Source organism: Gigantopelta aegis, chromosome 3 (assembly GCF_016097555.1).
Source record: "Gigantopelta aegis isolate Gae_Host chromosome 3, Gae_host_genome, whole genome shotgun sequence".
Taxonomy (NCBI): domain Eukaryota; kingdom Metazoa; phylum Mollusca; class Gastropoda; order Neomphalida; family Peltospiridae; genus Gigantopelta; species Gigantopelta aegis.
The window spans coordinates 20,716,743-20,739,023 of NC_054701.1; the positions used below are offsets into that span (position 1 = coordinate 20,716,743).

Genomic DNA, 22,281 nt, shown 5'->3' on the forward strand with positions numbered 1-22,281 from the left:
CCCCTATATTATTTCATGTCAAATTTATTTGTACGTTTATAATGTAAGTGCAGACTATCTTTTACACACATCTACGTTACCCAAGTGCAGGAAAGGAGTTAATGGTAAATTGTTAGTGAGAGAGAAGTCGTTGGGGTACTCCTACACCTCCCCATTGATGTGTTAAAACTTACTCTAGGTCGGAGCCGGTACTGGCATACGAACCCACTACCTACTAGTCTTAAGACCGATGGCGGAGCGGGACGTAACCTCGGTTTGTCATCGATCTCCGTCAGTGGGACTATTGGGCCATTCTCGTTTCAGATAGTGCATCACGACTGGTATATCAAAGGCCATAGTATGTGCTATTTTGTCTTTGGGATGGTACATATAAAAGTTACCTTGCTACTAATGAAAACATTTAGCGGATTTCCTCTTTATGACTATATGTCAAAATTACCAAATGTTTGACATCCAATACCCAATGATCCATAAATCAATTTGCTCTAGTGGTATCGTTAAACAAAACAAACACACTTTTAAAGATCGATGGCCATAACGCCACAGGGGTTGGTTGGAGTAACAGTATCTCCATCCTACCAGAGTAAGTACGATGTCCAAGTGAATTAGTTTTACTGGAACTGCCAACCTGGATAGACACACTAATAACCTGACCTGTTGGCACTTTCCTAAAATAGCGGTACGGATATCACGTTATCAGTCATGCGGAAAGGCTGACGGGGGAAAAAACAGGTTGGCAAGTAAAGATGGCGACGGGTAAAGGAGACGGAGATAAGACTGATTTAATTCAATTACCTTGGCGAATCGTTATCGTCTGCCGCCTTGTCAGGTGACTCGTGAGTCTTGCCCAGCTCTCTAGTGCGGGATGTTAGTATCTTTGACATAGCAACACAGTTATTCCCTCACTCTTTTGTCAGTAGTGTTTGGCTGGTAGTAGTCTCTAAGGGAGAAAAATCAAACTTTGGTTTTTAAATCTGCTTTCGAAATTTCTAAAAGTTTGATTTTTTAAATAATAAAAAAGCCACCTACAGTATACTTTGTTTCTAGTGTATTTAGTGATTTTTCCGGTATATTACCCCTTGGCAAGAACTGCTTCAAAATCCAAACACGATTAGCTAATCTCCAAAGTTGATTTAAAGATACTGAATTTGTCCTTGGTTCCGTACATATCACGCAAAAATCACAATTAGCCTTTAAGCAACAGTATTTCAAAACTTGAACCAACCATCTGAATTCCAATGCCTTGTAAGAGATGTGTTAGATAACTCTACCACACAGCAACATCGACGATTGTATCAAAACGCATTTATTTCACTGGTTTTCGTTTCTTTGTTTCTTTTTTGGCACCGATTGTAAGAAAGAAAGGAACACAACTCTCTGATGGCTACACCTGAAAATAAACCAAGGAATGGCAGTTCTTCTACCGCAGAAATGGAAGTCATATCATTTTCCTAGACACTATATACTGGACAGCCTGTTGTGCCAAGACCCGCTAGGACCAAAGGTGGTCACAGAAACCATGCCGGCACCAGGACGTTGCCTCTGATGCTCCTCCTGTTAATTGCGCTGCCTCATCTCGTCTAGATGCATGTCGTCTGTAAAATATAATTACGGCGCGTGCCAAGAGCAGCCGACAGTGCACGCTCATTACAAGAGGCACTCACACAAGAGCAGATTCTGTTACATGACGTAATACAGAAGAAATAAAAGACACATATAATGGAAGAGAGAGAGGAGGGGAACCAAATAAATTATTATTACGCATCAGCACATTGTAATCAGCGGTTGCTACGTGTCATATGTACAGAATAATTGAAGAAAGGTGGCGAAAAGGTTATGGGAAAAGAATTCATTTAAAAAACAAATGGATATTTAGTTACTGAAATGAAAGGGCCTTGTTTGACCAGCGTCTATTAGGTATCAAACATACGGCGATAGTTATAAAACTTACTCAGCACAAATCCTCTGTCGCCATGGTCTTGTTTGTATGAACATTTTCCACAACGAAACAACACATGCCACAATATTGCAACGTTAACCTTGAAGCTACTGGGCTATATATTGCTTTAGAAAGAATAAAATGAGGAAGATGAAATGAAGAGAATCAAATCTACGTTCAGCGACAGCGAGCAACGTTAAGACCACACATCACCATTCGTCGTGTTGTTACTTGCTGTAGCAGCTTAATATAGTCCGGTTTAGGAAATAGTTCATCATAAAAAATACTACAAAATTCTGATATGCTTTTTGAAATCTTTCTTTGATGATTACACGTAGGCTGACCTCTGTAGTATTTAAATAACCCATTGGTTTGAAGTATCGGGTTATATGTAGTACTAACTGATAACAACTGTGCAAGTGGTATGGTGCCACTTGTGTAACAGCAACACGAGGTGGTGGTCGGGCATAGGAGCCATTAATTGAAAAATGTCGTAGTCAACCTATGTTGCTTTTTTTACACGGTACTTGTCAGTTGAGAGCACTCCCTAAAATTAGTAGTCACATGACTCTCTCGACAGTGTTGAATTTATTCTGACATAGTAATTGTATTGAACTGCATGGAGTTCACCGACCATTTGATCGATTACAGGACGGTGTGGTCATTCATTTTTTCGACGTGTCGCAGGAGCGTAATGTGAAAAAAGGAAAACGCAACGGGCTCATATTCTATTGGTTAAAAAAAGTTTGTTTTGTTTAACTACACCACTAGTGCACATTGATTAATCATCGGCTAATGATGTCAAATATTTGGTAATTCGACTCATAGTCATTAAAGAAAACCCGCCACATTTTCCCATTAGCAGCAAGAGATCTTTAATATGCCCTTCTCCATAGACCGGAAAGCACATACCACGGTCTTTGACCAGTTGTGGTGCACTGGTTGAAACTAGAAAAAACCCAATCAGTTGAAGGGATCCACTGAGTTGGTTCGATCCTCAGCCGAGCACTCAACCAACTGAGCTACGTCCCGCCCCCAATATTCTATTGGTAACCATAGACATGATTTCTAATGTATCCATTTTCTGCAAACACTTGTGAGTGCGCCGCGTGAAAAAAAAGTGCACATAGAAAACGGCCCTAAACCTGTCTAGCAAATGTTTTTGTTTCTGGTCTGTCTGTTTGAACCAGTGGCGTAGCGAGGGGGGCACGGGGTCCATGCCCCTCCCCCAATCAAATGTTTTGTTTTGTTTTATTTTTTACTGCATTAAATTTTAAAAAATCATACATACATACATACATAGTGTAGGTTACCCCCCCCCCCCCCCCCCCTTTAGTATAGTATGGTTTTGAACTCGCTTCACAAGATGAAAATGCAACTTTGAAGAATAAAAAGAACCTGTCTTGAACAGTTCTCTGTTGGAATTACGTCACAAATGACCCATACACAAAATAAAGAGAATGTAAAAAAAGATGTATAAATCTTCCATTCTCGTCATGTTGAGAGCCACTGCAAGAAAGAGGATCGTTGATAAAATGAACGCTTTGCAAATTAACAACTGAATGAGAAAGTGGTGCACAGTTGGAAGGAGGGGTAGGGGGTACGGAGTATCAGAACGAACAAGTAACCTATTTAATGTTTATATTCAGCTGGAGGTATTTACATAACTGGCCATTGTGATGAGCTTGCAAGAACTGCACATGAACAGTATACACTGCAGCAAAGCACCCATCCTGATTTCCTCAACTCCCCAAACACGAGAGTTCGATCAGAGCCATGCACCACCTGCCCTATTGACGAAAAGGTCAGGCACGAGATAAAATACCACACCGGTTATGAGAAACTCCAGGAGATTGTTTATGTGGAAACCTAAGACGGAATTCTGACGTATTCGGCATGGCTCCATACTTTATGACGTCGATTTTATGGCATTTCGTGTTTGCTCGGCCACACCCGTCTGGCGCCGGCCTTTACAGCATACATGTTTCGTCACAGCATGGCAGCCTAGCGTGAAGAACTAATTAGCTGTTACATCTACTAGCTTCCATATTTTCTAAATATAATTTATTGCTGTATGCGCGATGCATATGTAAACTGTTTATGATAATTTATGTTGACTACATGGTTCGAGAACAGACGCAGTGAATACAAGATCTAAAGTCTTAGTTCCCGTAGAATCATCAGACGCAGTGAATACAAGATCTAAAGTCTTAGTTCCAGTAGAATCATCAGACGCAGTGAATACAAGATCTAAAGTCTTAGTTCCCGTAGAATCATCAGACGCAGTGAATACAAGATCTAAAGTCTTAGTTCCAGTAGAATCATCAGACGCAGTGAATACAAGATCTAAAGTCTTAGTTCCCGTAGAATCATCAGACGCAGTGAATACAAGATCTAAAGTCTTAGTTCCAGTAGAATCATCAGACGCAGTGAATACAAGATCTAAAGTCTTAGTTCCAGTAGAATCATCAGACGAAAGGAAACAAAACTGTTTATGAACGACGTAATTGTGGCACCGTGTCTGAGATGTTAGATAAGAAACCCACCGCCACCACACAGGTTACATGGCATAATATGGTTAAGACAACATAGATAATGAGAGATGAAACCAGCTACCGGCATTCCATGGCCTACACTTTTTGATCAGAAGCAAGGAATCTTTGTATATAATACACTATCTCACAAAACTGGGTAGTAATATATCACGGTTTTGTTACAACAGTTGTGGAACACTTGTAACGTTGTTGGAGGAAAATAGTCCCGTACGGCCCCGTACGCAATGACATATCACAACCTTTGATTTACCAGACACTGGTTGGAATGGGAAAGCCGAAAGAATCAATCCCGCGACCCGTATCATCATGGGCGAGCTTTTAAAGTATCGTTAAAGGAAAAGAAAGGAATATTTTTTGCTTGATATGTTTTTGTTTTGTTTAACGACCCCACTAGAACACATTAATTAATCATCGGCTATTGGATGTCAAACATTCGGTCATACTGACACGTAGTCATCAGAGGAAACCCGCTTCATTATTCCGAAAACACTTTCCCACAGACAGGAAAGCACATACCACAGCCTTTGACCAGTTGTGGTGCATTGGTTGGAAAAAGAAAAAAAATCCAATCTATTGAATGGCTCCATAGAGGTAAGCACCTTAAGCAAGCACTCAACCGACTGAGCTAATAATAATACCGCAGCATATTGTTAAATTGAAGATATGTAATGGAAACATAATTTATATAATTGGTTACATAGAAATGTTTTAGGTTTTTTTTGGTTCTTATTTTTTCAAAAGAAAATATTTCCAACTGAAGCATATTAAAGTGATCTCATAAGACAGTTGCTTAATAGGTAAACTATACTGTGGGAAAGAAATAAGGCATCTCGTAAGACAGTTGGTTGGTTAATAGGTAAACTATACTGTGGGAAAGAAATAAGGCATCTCATAAGACAGTTGGTTGCTTAATAGGTAAACTATACTGTGGGAAAGAAATAAGGCATCTCATAAGACAGTTGGTTGCTTAATAGGTAAACTATACTGAGGGAAAGAAATAAGGCATCTCATAAGCACTACCCGTAAAGAACGACTGGAACCAAAACCTTCATCCATAGCATCAAGAAGATAATCGTGTTACTGACAGAATGTCATATATTACAGCGTCATAATGTAAGGAAGGAAGGAGATGTTTTATTTAACGACGCACTCAACACATTTTATTTATGGTTATATGGCGTCAGACATATGATTAAGGACCACACAGATATTGAGAGAGGAAACCTGCTGTCGCCACTCATGGGCTACTCTTTTCGATAAGCAGCAAGGGATCTTTTATATGCACCATCCCACAGACAGGGTAATACATACCACGGTTTGATATGCCAGTCGTGGTGCACTGGCTGGAACGAGAAACAGCCCAATGGGCCCACCGACGGGGTCGATCCCAGACCGGCCGCGCATCGATTTGGCGCTTTACCACTGGGCTACGTCCCGCCCCTTCTTCGTAATGTATACAGACATTACTACACTAACCGGCCTCGGTGGCGTAATGGTTAGACCATCGGTCTACAGGCTGGTAGGTACTGGGTTCGAATCCCAGTCGAGGCATGGAATTTTTAATCCAGATACCGACTCCAAACCCCGAGTGAGTGCTCCGCAATGCTCAACGGGTAGGCGTAAACCACTTGCACCGAACAGTGATCCATAACTGGTTCAACAAAGGCCATGGTTTGTGCTATCCTGCCTATGGGAAGCGCAAATAAAACATCCCTTGCTGCTAATCGGAAAGAGTAGCCCATGAAGTGGCGACAGCGGGTTTCCTCTCTCAATATATGTGTGGTCCTTAACCATATATCTGACGCCATATAACCGTAAATAAAATGTGTTGAGTGCGTCTTTAAATAAAACATTTCTTTCTTTCTATTACTACACTAATAGTTAATTTAATTTGATATATATAATACCAAGTGTTTCCTTATTTCTTTCTCTGATTTTCTCTCTCTTAGTTTCATCTACAATCACTTTGTAATATATTATCATATCAGGAGAGTCTCTTAAGACAGGTGGATGCTACAAAGAGGTGATACTGGGCAGGTTTGATTCTGGAACACAATATGAGGACAACATTGGATGTGAGCTGTCCTCTACTGGTAGAATCGTAGTCCATTTGGGATGTGGGCTGTCTTACTTTTAGAAATGTAGGTCATTTGGGAATACTCCAGAAGGGTTTATCTGCTCTACACGATTTCTTAGTTCAGGAATGGAGTAGGGAGATACGTTGTCTCTGTAGGTTAAAGAAACGGAATATCTGTTTGACTCTTCAGAACAGTTTATAATAAATTACAGATGCGAGTATACTGATAACCTGCAATTAACTCGTACTTTTTAGATTACTATTTTTATGATTTATCACTCAACTTAAACTTCCAGTGAACCACTGTGACCTACATTAAGTGCTATCAGCTCGGTAGTCTAATGGTTAAGCAATACAAATTACGGTTGGTGGGTACTGGGTTCAAATTCCGGTACCGACTCCCACTAAGAGCGAGCTATAACGGCTCACCGACTTCTCGCTCACTAATTACTCACAACCCTTTCCTGGATAGACAGCTTAGACAGCTAATAGGTGTACCCAGAATAGCATGCTTTAACCACAGTAGAACAGAAACGCGAAATTAAAGTTAAAATAAAACGACTAACAAACCTGATAAATCGTGATATTTGTTTTTATTTTTATTTTATTAGGGTGTCGAAAAGATTGTTTTTAACTCAAGTTACCTAAAATGATTATATATATATATTTAAAAACATTGCGTTATTCAAAGTGCTTGTAGCATTGTAATATTTGATCACGGATGCGTTTCCAATGTTACCTAGTATACTTGATGCCGATGTCGTATGTTATTTGAAAGATGATTTACCTTTGGGAAATTTGTAATGACTTTTGGCGATAACCTCTTAAAAATATCAAGCACGTGTGGATAGACATGTACTTCTTGCAAGTCTGTACCACATGTGGAGGCGTCTGTCTCGACTATTATAGCAACAGCTGACCGGGTCAATATCGGCATCGGAAACAAGAACAGAGTTGATATTATTTACCGCGTTTGTATCTATTTCCGATTTACTCGTTTTTCGGTTTTCGCTACAGTAAAAAGACGAGATATTTGCATTAATCTTGTCCTGGGGCGAGACGTAACCCAGTAGTAAGGCGCTCGCTCGATGCACGGTCGGTGTGGGATCGATCCCCGTCGATGTGCCCATTGGGATATATCTCGTTCCAGCCAGTGCACCACGACTGGTATATCAAAAACCATAGTATGTACTACCCTGTCAGTGGGATGGTGCATATAAAATATCCCTTGCTGCTAATCGAAAAGAGTAGCCCATGAAGTGGCGACAGCGGGTTTCCTCTCTCAATATCTGTGTGGTTCTTAACCATATGTCTGATGCCATATAACCGTAAATAAAATGTGTTGAGTGCGTCGTTAAATAAAACATTTCTTTTCTTTTCTTTTAAATCTTGTCATGGACGTCCTCGGGAAGGAAAGAAGAAAGGGCATTGGAGCATCCTATGGTTTACACAGAAAACCCAGCCATATTATTTTAGTTTGACAATATTTCTATGGATGTCCATGATATCGAATAAATCTTCTTTGCAACTTACTCTAGTAAGAAAATGTCTTCTTTCACAACCAGAACACGTCAGCATTAAAAAGAAAGCTGCATATGCGTCGGAAGATGTCGGCAACCTTCAGTTGTTATTAATATTTTGTTTAATGTAAGGTCATAAATGATTTTATAATAAACCAACTCTGGTCGAATTAAACAGTGTTTTAATAATATGAAGAATTATGACCTACATTCATGTAAATTTGCGAAATAATTGATCGGAGCACACACACACACCCAATATTCACCCAAATCTATATTTTGATCACCTTTTAACTGGGGTTGATCGTAACACCCCAGAGTTTCAGAATTAAAGAGCCCAGTGCTCCCGCCCCCCGCCCCCCCTCCAGCACCGGCCGACCCCGCTTCCGACGCCTATGAGCTGACACAATCTGCATTGTTACCAACAAGGGCGGGACGTAGCCCAGTGGTAAAGCGCTTGCTTGATGCGTGGTCGGTTTGGGATCGATCCCCGTCGGTGGGCCCATTGGGCTATTTCTCGTTCTAGCCAGTGCACCACGACTGGTATCAAATACCGTGGTATGTACTATCCTGTCTGTGGGATGGTGCATATAAAAGATCCCTTGCTGCTAATCGGAAAGAGTAGCCCATGAAGTGGCGACAGCGGGTTTCCTCTCTCAATATCTGTGTGGTCCTTAACCATTTGTCCGACGCCATATAACCGTAATTAAATGTGTTGAGTGCGTCGTTAAATAAATAATTTCCTTCCTTCCTTTGTTACCAACATTTCTCCCATTAAAGTCACTGATCCTATCTTCAGAGGTAGGTGTCTTTTTATTAGGCATAACATTTTATAAGCTATTACAAACTCCAAACCAGAAACACATCGGATTTCCCAGACCTGTTAATTTAAGCAGTTGCTGTTGGAAGCCATTACCATTATAAAAACTGTACGGCTCACTCCCCCGTGACGGGACGTAGCCCAGTAATAAAGCGCCTGTCTGATGCCCATTTAATTGGGCTATATCCCATTTCACCCAGTTGTAACAGAGGCCGTGGTGTGTACTCTCCTGTCTGTGTGGTGGTGCATAAAACATGAACAATAATATCCCATGGAGTAGCGTGTAACCTCTCTAATTAGCGGTGTGGTCCTTACCCATAAGTCCGTTGCCACACAGACTAACCGTAAGTACAGATAATGTTGAGTGTGTCGTTTAAATAAAACGTTTCTTCCTTCTTTCACTCTCCAAGGAAGGGGCGGGACGTAGCCCGGTGGTAAAGCGCTCGCTTGATGCGCGGTCGGTTGGGGATCGATCCTCGTCAGTGGGTCCATTGGGCTATTTCTTGCTCCAGCCAGTGCACCACGATTTGGTACATCAAAGGCCGTAGTATGTGCTATGCTGTCTATAGGATGGTGCATATAAAATATCCCTGGCTGCTAATCGAAAAGAGTAGCCCATGAAGTGGCGACAGCGGGTTTTCTCCCTCAATATCTGTGTGGTCCGTAACCATATGTCCGACGCGATATAACCGTAAATAAAATGTGTTGAGTGCGTCGTTAAATAAACAATTTCCTTCTTTTCTTCACTCTCCAAGGAAGGGAGATATAGGTAGGAAACCGAAGGCTTCTTTATCATTATTATAATTATTTCTTGCCTAGATCGGAGAAGACTTATTGAAGAGCAGGGCAGAGCCTACGGGTTTAATTTAGCTACAAAATCTTTAGTTTCTGCAACTATCATTCCGTTTAACTTGATACACAACTGTATTTATATACGAAACACTCCTAACTACAGGATACCTAGGAGTTGGTATAATCAAAATAGACAAATGTATATTATTGGACTGCTTGTTGTGAAAAAAGGTATAACTAAAGAGACAAGGAAAATAAATATGGAATTGTGGTAGTATCCATTACATCCCAATTGGTTTCTGAGTCTAATGCATGCAATTGACGTATGGAGTGCATCATAACGGCAAGATTTACGCTATAATTGCGTGAAGTAGAAAGAAATAAACATAAGGCATTCTACTAGTCTCGAGTTCCTCATTGTGCAGTATGAATAGAAAATCATTCCACAAATGATTACATGGATGAGATTGTCATAGACTTCATATATTTATACACTAAAATATATTCAACACATTAATTAATAACTAAAATAAAACAGACAGAGAGTACTAAATGAGTTCCTGTGCGATACCTTTTACATGGTTTATATTACGTGTGTGTTTTTAATCGTACATCACGAGTGAAAGCGAGTGATGTACAATTAAAAACACACTCGTTGTAATATAAACGGTCTCACGCGGGAACGAGTATAGTATTTTATGTATTACACAGCACACCAATTAACAAACAATCGCACAGAATGATTTCCAAAATAATTAAACAAGGCATCAAAATGCACAAAGAACGTGGGAAATGACGTCACTTCATTTAACTATTTATCAATGAAATTTTGCATTCCTACATCACACATTTATCAATTAAGTTTACTCAAACAATATTATAAACATATTCACGGCTAAACATTGTTATTAAACTATATAATCTGTTAAATTATGCTGCTAACATTAATTATAAGAATTGACAATTATAAGAATTAACAGCAAGTATTTTTTTCCGATTTAAAAACTTGAATGGAAAGAACCATGCATACACTTTTTGTACGAAGAACAATGGGTAGTTGTACTGTGTGACACAGTCGATTACCTAATCAGAGGTCATGACCTCTCAAAAGGCATATTCCACAATGTGAAGAGACTATAAATATCACATGGGTATATCTTCCACAGCGGTGTAATAAAAAGCAAAATGCAGGTATGCCGTGTGTACACATATATATCTTCTAAAATCGAAAATATATTACATATCCTTCTTATTATGTAAACCTTTGTTTTCTTATCTTCCAATTATTGTTGATATTATGTATATTTGTTTGTTTGTACTTTGGGTAAGTGAAAAGTAATGATACCAATATTTTATGTCTGATGGGTTTACCTAGACTGTCTTTAAATAACAGAACTATAGCTAACTATGAACACGGTGTGTGATCAATAATACTGTCAAAAATAGGCATAGGTTTTCACATTTTGTACATTTTATTAAGACACTTGGTAATGAGAATGAGAGAGAGAGAGAGAGAGAGAGAGAGAGAGAGAGAGAGAGAGAGAGAGAGAGAGAGAGAGAGAGAGAGAGAGACATTTTGAGAAACGATGAACTTGAAATGCCTGGAATTAAAACATTTTACATAAAACACTAAACTAAAAATTATCAAAACAAAAAATATAAAAAGTGTAGTATAATTATTATTTTGCAGTGATGTAAGGGATATAACTCTTTCTCCAAGTGATTGTATATCGATTCTGTAGTAGATCGACGCCAGAAACCATGTTTAACACCTATTAGTTGCAGAGACAATTTAACATAAAATGAACAGGAGACGAAATGTTTTAGGGTATAAGACGGTAACGCGTACGAAACGTCCAGAGAAGAACGCTATCCGGGACAATTACAAAACATCCTGTATAAATTTTTATACAGACTGAGTCTCCGTTTGACTTGAATCCGCAAAATATCTACACAGCTAAGTCTTCATTATCTAGGGAGTAATAAGCTGTTTTGTATCAAAGGTATTGCCGTTTTGGCTCCATTTCCACAAAATTATTTAGTTTGTAGAAACTAAATACAGAACATTAAATATGTCATCCATATAATTAAGTAGTAAAACAATTTTATTATTTAATTAATATTATTTATTCTTTCTGAAAGATCTTATTCAGATTTCACGTATCTACAAAATGACAGACTACCGGGAGACTATACTTTTATATATACCTTTACCTGGATACTTTATACTTTCATATATACCTTTACCTGGATACTTTATACTTTCATATGTACCTTTACCTGGAGACTCTATACTTTTAGACCTTGTTCAACATTTTATGTCAATTTTTTTTTTTTTTTAAATTTTATTAAGTAGACGAATCCTCTCTTCTTTTTCTCATCTATTTTTGGTGGATTGTCCGCATTTTGTAAATGTTCGGCCGAGTGGTCAATTCTTTTTTATTTTTGGCTTGTTAAAGGGACATTCCCGAGTTTGCTGCATTGTAAGATGTTTCCGACTAATACAATATTTCTACGATTAAACTTACATATTAAATACATATTCTTGTTTAGAATATCAATGTCTGTATATTCAATGTGTTTCTGGTCGTCTTAATATTTGTAAGAAGCCCAAACTGGATTTTGTCCTCAAATAATTTCGTACGTACGAAAAAATCTTTTTTAGGAAATAAAATGAAATTTAACATAGTACAAATATTAGAACGATCAGAAACACGTTTAATATACAGCCACAAATATTTTATGCAGAAATATATATTTGATATGTAATTACAGTCGTAAACAAATCTCTGTTAGTCGATAACATCTTAAAAATTGCAGCAAACTCAGGAATGTCCGTTTAACTTCTGTTAAGTTTTTCACTAATTGCTCTTTTAAATTTTGACCATTTTTCAGCCCCCCTCCCCCACCCCTTCTGTCCTGGACCCAGTCAAGGGCAAAATCAGAAATTATGCCCAGGAAGGACGTGCCTGAACCATAATTACATAAAGGAGAAAATGTAAATACAATTACTTCGTGTAAAAATTGGGCAATATATTATGCTAAATGTTTATTACAAAAACAGTTTTTGTATGTTTCTTTTAGAGTCTGAGATCAGTTTATGCAAAATGTTTTTACTCAAATTTCTACTTTTTTTTTTACGCTAAGAAACTTTTGCAAGTACATAGTTTTGAAGTATACTTAGAAATAATACTTTGTACATAATGTCGGACTGCTTTGTATAACTTAAGATATGGTGTGTTAAATATTAAAAACGGTAGACTTAACAATATTCCTTGAGAACAACGTTTGTATCCTTTGCAATTTAAAAAACGATTGAAGAAGTTAATGTTAAAGAAAACTGAATTAAATCTATAAAAAATGTAGTTATGTTGCAATGCAAAGACGTTTCAGTGTTACTGTAAACGTTCTTATTTTCTTCTGTACCATCACCATTACTACTACCACTACACTAAATGTATCGACAAATTAAACTCCTCTCTTACACATTAACCGCAAAAGCAGCGGGGTTAGCCGTTGAGACTTTTTCCAAGGCATATGTTTTTCCGTGGCCATTTTTTGTAATTGCTAGGGTTCAACAATGTGTTATTTTAAAAATGACAATGAAAATGCAAAATATTTTTATACTGTTGAACAAGTTTGCAATTTGTAGATGAAACGTTAAGTTTTATCTTCTTTTAACTGTGTTAAAATTAATAATACATGTACAAGACAATATTACCTTCTTATGTTAATGTGAAACTCGCTTCAGACATGGATGAACTTTATCGTTTAGCAGCAATGGGTCTTCCTCAGAGACAGGGCATCACATGTCACGACTTTTGAAGCAGATGACCATAGTTATTAGATAGTGTAAATATGTTCGACTATTATAATGTTTAAATCGTTAACCTACATAGTTAGTTTCAACATCGTGCTTATATTATCAATTTGCGCAAATCCAACGTCTTTCTAATCATGCTGCTGTTTGTAGTAGCTCAAAATTAAGTTTGTATGAACAATAACAATTAAAAAAAAAAAAAATCGACAAAAAGATCGTATCTCGAAAAACACGGTTAGCGGCTTCAACAGCCAACTCGAAGATATAACTGGTAATTGTTTTTATATACCCATGCCAGAGAGCACCTGTTGTAAATTATTTTTTTGTCTCCAGCATACGCTGGATATTGCTTTTGAGACTTGTCATTGATTGCTCCACGGTGATGTCCCGGTAGCCACAGCCATTCCATTCCATGTAATTAGCACGATCAAATTGAAAGTTTTAAGACGCTTAAGTTAACACGAAACCGATTGCTATGGGACGCATAAGTTAACTGCTAGCGCAAGTGACGTAAATGAGTTTTAGGTGAAAAACACGTTAACGTTTATTTTAAACCTAGTATTTCAGGATATGTAAGAAACAGAATTTGTGTCCGTTAGGCACCATTTATTTACAAGTTAAAAAAACACAAAAACAAAACAAAAACACCCCCCCCCCCCAAACCCCCCCCCCCCCCCAAACAACAACAACAACCCCCACAACAACAAACAAAAAAAACAAACAAAACAACAACAAAACCGTAGGCAACTAGCTTTCGCTAGTTAGGTACGTTTTAAAACAACTCATTGTAAGATAAATGATATGTAACGGCCACTCATGTTGTGTTTATGTCTACAAAGCCGTTAGTCCAAAAGGAACGTAGAATGTGTGGTTCGTCTACGTCCGAACCTTGTTACATACCCTATATGTAGCTAGTATTCAAAACTTGTGGCACCATGTTTCAAACGTTTCTAAACCGAAATAGTGCAACAAATGGACACGCAAACCAAAAATGTATAACCGACCGTACTCACTAAATCCCGATTGAAGTACTTGTGTCATTATTAACAAAATAAATCATCCAACGACAACCATCAAACATCCCCCACCATTTTAAATATGCTACATAGAGGGAAAGCAACTCGCCGTGCACGTTAAGAAAAGTATTCACATAACGTGCCCCGTGCACTACAAAGCTGTGTTCCCAAACAAAAATCCATCTAAGTATTACCCAAGTCCAACGATGTTTAACTTTCATATCAAAGTAAACAGGTTGATTCTATCACAGCCGTAGCTGTTGAGTTACGATAAACACACTTTTATCGAACCTAAACGTTGGCACCAAAACCCTATCTAATCTTTCAAACACAAATTCCTTTCCATTAATATCCAGTGTGATGGGTTCTCCAAACACGTAAATCATTATATAGCGGGACAAGAGATACAATAAACTCATGTTACAGCTGGAAGCCGTGAAAACGCCAACTTCGATCAGTGACGGAAGGGAAGGAAAGGAAAGGAATAGGCATATTTGTTAACGTTTGTTCTGTTTAACGACATCACTAGAACACTTTGATTTATTAATCATCGGCTACTGGATGTCAAAACTTTGATAATTTTGACATATAGTCTTATTAAAAAGGAAACCCGCTACATTGTTCCATTAGTAGCAACTTTTTATATGCACCACCCCACAGACAGGATAGCACATACTACGCCCTTTGATATACCAGTCGTGGTGCACTGGCTGGAACGAGAAATATCTCAATGGGCCCTACCAACAGAGATTGATCCCAGACCGCCAGCACACCTAGCGAGCGCTTTACCACTAGGCTACGTTCTGCCCGTTATTGCTAACGATACTACCATTTGTGCGTAAAAGACTGTTCGAGTAGTAGGTGCGTCTGTTGAGCCCCATGGCCACCTCTACTACTTGTTCGTTTTCCAGCAAGTAAACTACACGGACATTTAACAAAAGTTGGAAGTATTTAAAATTACAAACACCCGTCACAAGCGACCACAAGCAAGAAAAAAAACATATACTGTGTTATCACATAGGCTATTCTTTTCAGTAAGCAGCAAACACTACAACGACTGGTACACCATGATTGAAATTCTGGTTAAAACAAGCAAAACCCGATGGATCTACTAAAGGGTGTAGGTGGGATTCGATCGCATAACCTCTCATCCCAAGGACCAGTCCTCTACTGAAGTCAAGTAGCTTTTCTTATAAATCGTAACCTGAATTTAGGCTAGGTGGTTAGTGTCTAAGTCATTGAACGTAAGGCTGGTAGGTATTGGATTCGCATCCCGGTACAGTGTTCCAAACTCAGCGTGTTTTAGGTTGTACTATACCAAATAAAATCTCATAGGCGACCATGTTAACGTTTGTGCTTAAAAACACTATATGCAATATATCAACCAAACTATGATCCATAAATATCAGTACTACAAGCCCTACCTCAAAGTATTAACTGCAGAAAATGGTACCTTTCATGGCTCATTTTCGGTATAACCAGATGTTTTTACAACACCCTTAGTTTCGCACAAAATTTTAGTACTTTTTTTATAGGTACTCCATACATGTCCCAAGCACAAGGCTACTTGACACAGTGGTACTAGATGAAATAAAATTGCATACATTTTTAGCCCAGATAAAACTAATTTCTTTACAACCAACACACTCACATTTATAACCAATCACAGGATTTGTGGTGTTAACTTGTCTTTTTAAAAAGTTCGGTGCACCTCGAACTTTGACCCCGCCGGAAATTATTTGGTTTAGTGCTACCTATAAAGACTCAATGTGTAGGCGTACTCCCACTTCTCTCTTACTAACAACTAACAATTAACTCCTGCCCTGAACAGAGAGCCAGATAGGTGAAGCGTGTACCCACGACAATGTGTTTGAAACATAATTAGACATAGGCACAAAACTAAGTTAAAATGAAATGAATGGAAGGATGGAAGGAAGGAAATGTTTTGTTTAATGACGCACTCAACACATTTTATTTACGGTTATATGGCGTCAGACATATGATTAAGGACCACACAGATATTGAGAGAGGAAACCCGCCTGTCGCTTCGATTAGCAGCAAGGGATATTGTATATGCACCATCCCACAGACAAGGTAATACATACCACATCTATTGATAAGCCAATCATCGTGCACTGGCTGGAACGAGAAATAGCCCAATGGACCCACCGACGGCGATCGATCCCAGACCGACCGCGCATCGAGTGAGCGCTTCACCACTGGGATACGTCCCGCCCCTGAAATGAATGGAAAGTAATGCTCAGACCGGTAGGGATGATTTTTCGCGTTGGGCGAACACTGTCTAGTGGGAGTAAGCACAGTTTGGGGCACAATCCATGTTAATTTTCGTTCTTAGGTATGTGTTTGTGGTGGTGTTGGAGGGTGTTGGAGGGGGGTGGGTGGGGTGGGAGAGAACACATACCCCCGGGACCCGGTTCCTGCGGGCCTGGGATTTCAGTTTGTAAACTACAATGCTCATTCTTACACGTGTTAGACGTAAATAGGTAAAGTCTGTGAGAAGAATGCACTATGAAATCTGAAACAGATAACTTAATTACGACACAGCTAGTAACAATGGTTGCCATGCAGCTGGCTTCAGACTTCAAGAATGAGGAAGCGGGAACTCAATTGTCAGGTCGTAAAGTTGTTCATTGTCTTCTTCATTCACAGAGACAAACGAAAACAGCGAGTTGGGGGGGGGGGGGGGCGGAGAAAAGAAAAAACAGATCAGTTTAAAAAGGAAACAAATATTCATTTGTTGTTTATTTACAATTAATTTTCCTACTTTTACAGGCACGGTTTCAAGCAGCTCCCCCCCCCCCCCCCCCCCCAAAACTGTTCACGGCGAAAAATATCCCCGCATTTTTCTTTAAGTGCATTCACCGCTAATCTACGACTTCCCTTTAAGTAGCTGCATATACTAGTATAGATCCCTACCTCCTGCAAAAAATCATGATACGTTTATTAAAATAGCGTTCAAGCACGCTGTCCTGGACAAACTATTCGAGCTATATAGGTTATTGGTGCATGACACATCTTTTTGACCATTAACTTAAATATTACCAGTACTTTCAGCTTAAAGTGAAACGCACTTGATTTTAAACACGATGGTACATTATTCATTATTAGACTGATTTAAATCAGACATTACTGAGAATTTATTTTTTAGATTATTAATTTCTGTACATCCGAAGTGTTTTTGGTCATCCTGATGTTTATAATACAAGACAGGATAGCACATACCACGGCCTTTTTAAAACCGCTCGTTCATCTGAGGAGTTACGGTTGTGGTACATCCAACATAATATCCATTTTAAAAATTATTATTATTATTTATTTTTTGCATAACAGAAATGGTACATACCTCGGAATTTAGAGTTAGCGACTTTAATGTTGCATTAACATGCGTCAGTAATTGACGTGTGTGTCATGTGTGGCCGGGGACGGAACGTAGCCCAGTGGTAAAGCGTTCGCTTGATGCGCGGTCGGTTTTGGATCGATCCCCATCGGTGGGCCCATTGGGCTATTTCACGTTCCAGCCAGTGCACCATGACTGGTATATCAAAGGCCGTGGTATGTGCTATCCTGTCTGTGGGATGGTGCATATAAAATAACCCTTGCTGCTAATTAAAAAGAGAAGCCCATGAAGTGGCGACAGCAGGTTTCCTCTCTCAATATCTGTGTGGTCTGACCATATATCCGACGCCATATAACCGTAAAATAAAAAGGCGTTGAGTGCGTCATTAAATAAAACATCTCCTTCCTTCCTTCCAATGTGGCCAAGCTAGCATGTTTAAAACATCTCCTTCCTTCCTTCCAATGTGGCCAAGCTAGCATGTTTAAAACATCTCCTTCCTTCCTTCCAATGTGGCCAAGCTAGCATGTTTAAAACATTTCCTTCCTTCCTTCCAATGTGGCCAAGCTAGCATGTTTAAAATTATTATTATTTAATGGGGCAGGATCAGGCTCAGTTGGTAGAGCGCTCGGTCTGAGGTACTTGCGTCTCACTGACTATGATTGAGGGTTTTTCTCGTCTCAACCCGTGCACCACGACTGGTATATCAAAGATCGTGGTATGTGCTGCCCTGCATGTGGGTAAGTGCATGTAGAACATGCCTTGCTACTAATAGAAATATGTAGTAGGTTTGACATTCAGTAGTCGATGATTAATAAATCATTGTGCTCTAATGGTATCGTTAAACAAAGCAAACAAAGTTTTAAAAAGTTTAAATTTACCTATTCTGAAGCTCATTCATTTAAAGCTGATGTTTCTCCGCACCTTAGGTATGTTCAGGAGGGCGAACGCTCGCGATAGCTCGCTATACTGTTTTTTGCGCCTAAATTTAAATGAATGTGATATGATAGAAAACGGTGGTACCTGTCAAATTCTTCGCTAGCGCCCGCCTTCCTGAACACTCCACTGGTATCCTGTCTGTGGTTGTGGTGGATTACATCAAGTAAACAGGTGTAATCAGATGTGCATTGCTACAAATAGCAATTGCAGTGTATCTTTGTCTATATATCTGCTGGTAAATAGTCTGATATTTAAGGCAGTCATACACATGGGGCTCAGGAATCTGGAGGTTATGTATTCTACACTAGTAAACACATAAAATACTAGTTGCCACCGACTCGGTCAAATCACATACACGTAATGTGATTACAGAGCCACGTCTGGCGTAACAAGAAGACTAAGAAGAAGAAGAAACAGAAGAAGAAAAAGAAGAAAAAGAAAAGCAAAAATACTGTTGAGAGAGAGAGAGAGAGAGAGAGAGAGAGAGAGAGAGAGAGAGAGAGAGAGAGAGAGAGAGAGAGAGAGAGAGAGAGAGAGAGAGAGAGAGAGAGAGAGAGAGAGAGAGAGAGAGTGAGAGAGAGAGAGAGAGAGGGAGGGAGGGAGAGAGACAGACACATAGATAAAAAACATGTGTGTGTGTGAGAGAGAGAGAGAGAGAGAGAGAGAGAGAGAGAGAGAGAGAGAGAGAGAGAGAGAGAGAGAGAGAGAGAGAGAGAGAGAGAGAGAGAGAGAAAGAGAGTGAGATAGAGAGAGAGAGAGAGAGAGAGAGGGGGGGGGGGGGCTATTAAGCCGATTCGCTATATAACATTATGTAAATTAATACATTTAATTTCATATATAATTGTTGTTATTAGATATTGGTGATACTACAGTGTCTAACATTAAACAACACAATGGTTTTGATGTAGTATAATGTTAGGCCATGCCTGTATCTAGTACCATCTTTACAGATAACTGTCGTTACAAGTCCAAGGTACGAATTATTGCAACGTAGCCGGTTTAAAATGAGATGGCTTGTGGTGAAGTACAAACATATGTGCAGTTCTGGTTGTTACAGAGAAATAGGACTGGCGCCAAAGTAATTCGATGCGTTAAGTAAATCATTTAATCGAAATATTAGAACAATCTAGAAACAGTTTTGTAACGAAACATCCATAACGGACATAAAACGCAATTGCTCATAGTTTAAAGAAAACGTACACATTGTTTAAATAATTCAGAACGGATAACAAAGTAATAAAAGTTAACTATGCGAAACGGAACCATGACTGATTAATTTTGATTAAAGTTTTCCTTTGTTTTACAGGAGGTGGTTTTTTTTTGTTTGTTGTTGTTGTATACATTGTATAGGATTTCTGTATAGACCATAGTTTCAATCTGTTCATGTAAAATGTATATCTGTATGTTAGTGGCGGATCCAGAAAATCCATTTAAGGGGGGCCCAGAGACATGAGACAAGGGAAATTTAAGGGGAGGTTTGGAGAGGGATCGTAAAAAAAGGAGAAAATTAATATATAATAAAATTATAACTATCACAAAATTTAGGGGGAGGGGGGGGGGGGGGCGCGAGCCCCTGGGTCCTCCCCCTAGATCTGTCTCTGTATGTATAGTCGCCTACTGATTCTTCCGGCACGACCGAACCCACAGTCTTTCAAATCTTCACATATTGACAATTTATTAGACAATTTATATATATATATATATATATACGCTCTTAAAATTCTATCACACATCAAACGGTGATATAAACAACTGTGTTTTTAAAGACGATAGGACAACAACCAACAACATACCAGGGTCCGTGCTTATAAAACTTTTAGTCCAGACTCAATCTTTAATGACGTCACACGCATGCAATTTGTATAGCGTTGTCATGACATTAGTGTCTCAGGCTCTATTAGAGTCTATTAGAGTATCGAGTCTAGACTAAATGTTTTATAAGCACCAGGCCTGGAGCCAGTTTTACAAAACATCGTAAGTCTACGTTTGCGATTAGATTAGCAGTCATATGCCTATCATACTTTTAATTTGTTTGGCATCTATTCCACGCACACAATTACATCATTACGGAAGATAGAGCTTTGTAAGGACAAAAGGTAATGGAATATATAAACTTCAAACTCTATTAGTGGTACTGCTAGTAGTAATACGAATTGTGATTTAGTCGTTTTACGTGTACATGCAACGCTGTTTCTACGATGTTAGATATGTATACACTGGCGTAGGAAGCGGGAAGGGGGGGGGGGGGCAAAGGGCTCCCCTCCACTTTTCCATATATATCCAGTATATATACTGAGTCAAATTAAAATCTTCACAACCGTTTCATCTTGACTAAATATGACAGAAGAACGTGTTAAATAAGGTATTTTTTTTATTGTATGACGTCCAAAGTAATAAATGTTGAGTCAAAATCTGTTCGATGCGCTCACAGCATTCGTCAAAACCACATAGTCAAAATGGTAATTCACAAGCAGGGTCGTCTGATGAAATCACAGGTTCAGTAGCGCGTATGCCCTTCATGTGTACCCACAACTCAATGCAACGCCTCCTTATCGATTGCCTGATGCGTGTAAGACTGCATTAGGGATACGGCGCCATTGTTCCACTAACGAGGCATCAAGTTCATGCAAAGTCTGTGGAAGGTTCCTGAGAGTGCGCAGGCGTCTTCTCAGCACACCCCAGACGTGCTCGATGGGATTCAGGTCGGAAGACATTGAAGGCCAATCCATGACATTAATGGCCGCGTTCCTCAGGTAATTCCTTGTCAAGATGGCCGTGTGGGGTTTGGCGTTGTCATGCTGAAAGATCAGACCTGGACCATGAGCTGCCACGAAGGGCACAAGTTCCTGGGCCAGCACCCGATCGCGGTATGCAGCAGCGTTGAGGTTGCCATGGATGACAAGAGGTCGAGAACGTTCATTTCCACAGAAAGCGCCCCAAACGATTACATTTCCGCATCCGAATCTGTCAACTTCACTGACACAATACTGAGCAGCATGACGTTCACCACGTCGTCTTCAAAACCCTCTGCATGCCATCGGCAAATCGCAGTGTGAATCTTGATTCATCGCTAAACACGACTCGATTCCATTCCCTCTGAGTCCATCGCAAGTGGTGTTGTGCCCACAGTTGACGTTGACGTCGATGAAATTGGGTCAAAATGGGTCCAACATATGGGCGCCGTCCGTGAAGGTGAGCGATTCGCAGCCGATTTCGGATCGTTTGCTCGGAAACCAGACATCTGAAAAGTTCATTACTGGTTGCTGTAGCTGTCATATAATGGTTGCGGAGGTGACGTAACACAATATGACGATCATCTGCCTATGACGTCACATATGGTCTACCCGGTCGGGGGCGATCTGGGCCCTGCTTATAAAACTTAAAGTCGAGACTTGAATAAAGTCCAGACTTTAACGTAATGCTATTTGAATGGCGTTGCCATGACGTT

General features: G+C 39.4%; 1 protein-coding gene across 8 annotated transcripts in view; it reads right to left on the reverse strand.

The window, feature by feature from the left end:
- The window catches only part of LOC121367680 (tripartite motif-containing protein 45-like), an 81,200-nt gene that overhangs the window by 34,059 nt on the left and 24,860 nt on the right, over nt 1-22,281 (reverse strand). Inside the window, exon 2 of one of the 8 annotated variants that reach the window (XR_005957413.1) lies at nt 796-940. The exons of 5 other annotated variants lie outside the window; for them this stretch is intronic. The gene's annotated coding sequence lies outside the window, so the exon portion shown is untranslated. Of the gene's footprint in view, nt 1-795; nt 1,578-18,775; nt 18,811-22,281 lie in introns of those variants that run through there. 2 more of the 8 variants (XR_005957416.1, XR_005957414.1) reach the window with 2 other exon arrangements.